The sequence below is a fragment of the Protobothrops mucrosquamatus genome, unplaced genomic scaffold, assembly GCF_001527695.2.
Source record: "Protobothrops mucrosquamatus isolate PMUCROS unplaced genomic scaffold, P.Mucros_1.0 scaffold2322, whole genome shotgun sequence".
Lineage (NCBI taxonomy): Eukaryota > Metazoa > Chordata > Lepidosauria > Squamata > Viperidae > Protobothrops > Protobothrops mucrosquamatus.
This window is the reverse complement of record NW_015388406.1, coordinates 189,539-194,616: the sequence shown is the minus strand read 5'-3', so window position 1 is coordinate 194,616 and position 5,078 is coordinate 189,539. Positions and strand designations below refer to the sequence as shown.

The following is a 5,078-nucleotide window of genomic DNA, read 5'->3' as shown; positions in this document are numbered from 1 at the left end:
TAGTGGACTAGAGGAATGCTGTGGATATAATTTTCTTGGATTTCAGTAAGGCATTTGATAAAGTTCGTATATGGTTTCCTGCCTGAGCAGGGGTTGGACTAGATGACCTCCAAGGTCCCTTCCAACTTTACTATATATTATTAAATGCAAGAGTGAAATCTTTCTAGCAGATGAACTTAAAACATTCCTCCTGCTAACTCTGGGCTTTTGTTAAGAGTACAGAGAGAGAAAGGAAGAAGAAAAACAAACAAACAAACAAACAAACAAACAAACAAACACAATTTTTTTCTTCACTCTGTTTGTTGGCCAGACAAACAGAGTGAGGTATTTCCTTTTTGTGGCTTATTTTAAGCAGAATTTCTAGCAGAATTTAAAATTATTTTTTTTCTTTGGATTTGAAACAGTTAACAGTCACATTTACCTCTCACACACAGACTTTGACAAACATATATACACAAAGACAAGAGAACAGAAGTCTTAGGTTTACACATCCTAGTCATTCCCACCATAAGTTTCAGATAGCTCAAATTAGGGAAGGCACAGATCTTAAACATACCACATGGTTGCATAGAGAAGAGAGAGAGAGATAGAGAGAGAGAGAATCACTATTTCTTATTTTCCCTTTTAAGTACCTTTATTTAGCCAAATTGGTTTCCCAGCAAAGCCCTAAGCAAAGTCTATTTTTTTGCATAACTCTTTTAACCGTTTCTTTTTCATCCCGCCCTGGACAGGTAGCTGATTCCTGTCCCAGGCGTCGAGCAAGCTCTCAACCGGGAAACTTATCTCAGCCCTTGAACTTGAACTTCCCATACTTTCACTAAACGGGCTCTATATACCGGAAGCTTCCTTGCGAAGCTTCCTCCTCCGCGGTTTTGTGAGTCCAAAAAGGGGACTCACGGAGCACTCTGGATCCCTCACAGAGTACGCTGGCTCCTTGAGGGATCTCCCCACGTTTTCAGACCCCTAAAAAAAAAAGGTCTGCAGAGACACTTCTGGTTTCCCCTCAGAAGGTACGGGTCACTCTCCCACCGATCGGCTTTTACCACAACTGTTTTGCGGACCCCTAAAATCCGCTGCGGACCTCTGCTTGCTCTCAGAGGTAAGTGGACCGCTCCTAGCTTTTGCTTACAGGGCCTTATCAGCTAATTGCCCAAATCCAATTCTTTCATTCATTCCATTTCATTTTCACAGCCTCTCCCTTTTCCCTACAAAAGGTTCTGTGCTCTGACCAACNTTTTTAAAGCATTTTTTGAAAAGCAGAAACCAAACCTGGCCTCATCTCTGCCCAGGGCAGTAGCTAGTCTTATACAAATGCAGATGTGGAACCATCAGAAAGTTGAAGCCAGAGCAATCAAGAAGACAAAGAGAAAATCTGCATACCCCACCCAAGCTCTTAAGAGTCATTAGCCCCATCACCTGGGAAGCAGGATATGTTAATGGGATTAAACCACAGATATCAAGGCCTAGAAAAACACTCAGAAATAGCCTCAAAGTTCATACCACAGGAACAGGAAACTTCCAAGCAGGGCTGGGAGGGGGGTATAAAAAGACCATCTGCCCATGTGCTCACTCTCTTTTCCTTCTGCTGCTTATCTGTCTTCTGCAATAAACTGTAACCTTCTTCCCAAAGCAGTTGCCATGTTTGCTTATTTATTCCCGGCTTGGATGAACCAGGATGAAGACTTACTTCTAACAGTATCAATATAAAATGGTTACTATATGTAAAATAAATGCTAATGTCAAACTTAAACATACTAAAATCATAAGCACAATAAAATCCCTTCACTGCCTTTTTAATATTTCCCAAATTATTTCTCTGGATTCTTCCCACAGTTTCATTTGTTGTCTAATCCATGTGCAGGTCTTTCTATCTGATGGAATCACTACAGTTTATATAGGATAGAACTCTTAAAACTTAAAAACTATTAAAAAAGAAATCAGGTTGCACCTGAACTAAAACAAACATTGGCTCCTGGGGGAAGGTAATATGTTAATGCTGTTCAGCCATAGCTGGGCAAAACTCTAGCCTTTGTCACTGTTTTCATGAACAACTCTCATTTTTTTTCTTCAAAAAAAGAAAAAGAAAAAAAGGAAAGTCTGTACTCTAATTTAGACTAAGTCTATGAGCGAAGTAGGAAACAATAACATCCGGTCCCAGGATGCCAGGGGCTAGGAGCGAACTTCGAGAGGCTTAAAAAAGGGGGCGTAGAGTAGCAGAGAGCATGCGCAGTGAGTCTTGGCGGGTAGAGAGGGAGTTCAGTGTTCTTTTGTTTGGCGGAGACGGGTCGAACGCGGGAGGCTGTTTGCCAAAGAGTTGCTCTCTTGCTTCAAAACGAGACTTTCTTTTCCCGACTGTAGTTGCGGCTCTTCTGCCTCTCCGTGCTTTTTATCTTTACATTTCCATTCGTGGGTTCTTTGTGGGGCTGACCAAGGTAAAGAGAGGAGAAAGGGAACAAAGTGGAGGGCGCACAGATGTCGCGCGCGCGTTATGAGGGCGAAGCAGCCATATTGGGGGTGGGCTGAGGAGGTTTTTAAGGGGTTCTGGAACGCGAGATCTTGCAAGATTCGGAAGGGTCAGCCGGGGGAAGGAGAAAAAGAAACGAAATGTAGACTGGGAATTATGAGTGGGCTGATGTTAGAAACCTAATTTGGCCTTAAGTTGCGGTGGTGGGGCAAAGAACAGATACGCGACGGAGTATGGAGGGGACTTTCCATGAAGACGTGGTGTAGGCAGATGTGCTGTGTATGCTACTGTATTGAGACAGACGGAATGCACCGTAAAATAGAGCAAGGTGGGGGAAGTGCTGTACGGATTACCATATTGGGAAGGTGCTTTTCAGAAAACAAACCTTGAGTGTATAACTGGGAATGCTAAAATATGTATGCTTCATATCGGTGAAAGGAAGAGTTAATTAGGTAGAGGGTGAGGAATGGGGAAAATTAGATAATTTGATGAAGTAGCCAATGATAATTCTGGATTCCAAATAGATGTACACATAGTCGGGGGGGGGGGAATCCAGTCTTTCTGACTGAGAAAGCTGCTCCAGAAGAAATTTAAGGGGTTCTTGTTAGTTTTTTTTAATGGAGAGAAACACAAGCAGGAATGGAGTAGATTTGTATGCTCAGGAACCAAGTAGGAACCCCCCCCCACCCGATCTACAGGGGATTAATACGATGTTTAATTTCATTTTTCTGTAGATAATATGTACACTATTTGGTGAATAGACTTTTTGGTTAAGTTATATTAGGACATACAGTTCTCACTGCAGTTACTTGTGAAAATGAATTTGGGGTGGGGGAATTGGTTTATTGGTCTAACTTAGTGTGGATTAAATTAGCCAATTTTTAGTTGTGTACCAAGAAGGTTGATTTGATATGTTAGAGGAATGGCATAGATAATAGTGTAATATAGTAGAAGTGTCCAAAAAGCCTGCATAACCCCAGACATTCCCAGAAGCTATGCTGGTAGTGAAAAGAATCTGTTCAATTAATACATGATGTGATTTGGAGCATAGTCAAGCCAGCCAACCATTGCTTGTTAGCAAGAAGTTGATGTGAATGTATTTGTTATGGTGAAATATTAAAATATCTTTATGGAGCTACACTTAGGATGTATTAAGTATTTGATAGGTTATGTTGGTAAATAGTAACTTGTGCTTTTTTTGGTTACATTTTTATCTGCAGCTTGGGTTTTGCCATACTTTAACATCAGTACAGCTAGATCAGGCAGAGATGTACTGTATTAACTGATTTAAGGTAACCTGTAATATTTATACCTAAGGATTTGAGCCTAGGTTTCCGTAGTTCAGCTTTAATACTCTATCCTTTTACCATACTGATGTATGTTTAATGTACCTAGTTATGCAGTGCCAGAGTTAAACAGACACTGGCAGAGATGCTGATAAGAGCAGTATCTGCAACCCTGCTCAATTGTTTAGGAGCCCTTCAATGAACACTCATTTTGCTGCTCCTGATAGTAAGTACTTGCTCCTGGGATGTATTTTCAGTACTAATTCATATTCACAAGGTAGTTTACAGTAGTATTTATTTGTATCCTGCTTTTTTTTTTTTACAAATAACTCATAGAAGCAAACATCCAATTTTCTCCTATTCCTCCTATTTCTCCACAACAACAACCCTGTGAGGTGAGTTGGGCTGAGAGTGACTGGCCCAACGTCACCAACTGACTTTCATGACAAAGGCAGAACTAGAAGTCATGGTCTCCCACTTTCTAGCCTGGTGCCTTAACCATTAGACCAAACTCTATAAACCATGAAATACTAAAATGCAAACATAACCGTATAAACCAGGGGTCTTCAAACTTGTCCCTTTTATGACTTGTGGACTTCAACCCCCAGAATTCCTCAGCCAGGCATGCTGGCTGAGGAATTCTGGGAGTTGAAGTCCACAAGTCATAAAAGGGACAAGTTTGAAGACCCCTGGTATAAACAGTATAAACTTGAATATAGTGTGGTGCAGTGGTTAGAGAGTTGGACTAGAACCAGAGTGACCCAGGTTCAATAGCCAACACTCCAGAAGACAGGCTTAAGATACAAAAGGATCTGGACAGACTTGAACACTGGGCACTATCTAACAAAATGAAATTCAATTGTGAAAAAAGCAAGGTTCTACATTTAGGCAAGAAAAACCAAATGCACAGGTATAGTATAGGGGGTACCTTGCTCAATAGTAGTAACTGTGAGAGGGACCTTGGAGTCCTAGTGGACAATCACCTAAATATGAGCCAGCAGTGTGCTGCAGCTGCCAAAAAGGCCAACACAGTGCTAGGCTGCATTAACAGGGATAGAATCAAGATCACATGAAGTGTTAATACCACTTTACAGTGCCTTGGTAAGGCCACACTTGGAATACTGCATCCGGTCACTGCGATGTAAAAAAGATGTTGAGACTCTAGAAAGAGTACAGAGAAGAGCAACAAAGATGATTAGGGGACTGGAGGCTAAAGCATATAAGGAACGGCTGCTGGAATTGGGTATGTCTAGTTTAATGAAGAGAAGGACGAGGGGGGACATGATAGCAGTGTTCCAATATCTCAGGGGCTGCCACAAAGAAGAGGG

At 41.5% G+C, this 5,078-nt stretch overlaps 1 protein-coding gene across 1 annotated transcript in view; it reads left to right on the top strand.

Moving 5' to 3' along the window:
• Positions 1-2,265: 2,265 nt before the first annotated feature.
• The window catches only part of LOC107295370 (chromobox protein homolog 1), a 56,432-nt gene continuing 53,619 nt past the window's right edge, over positions 2,266-5,078 (top strand). The window contains exon 1 of the mRNA XM_015824683.1: positions 2,266-2,432. The gene's annotated coding sequence lies outside the window, so the exon portion shown is untranslated. The remainder of the gene's footprint in view (positions 2,433-5,078) is intronic.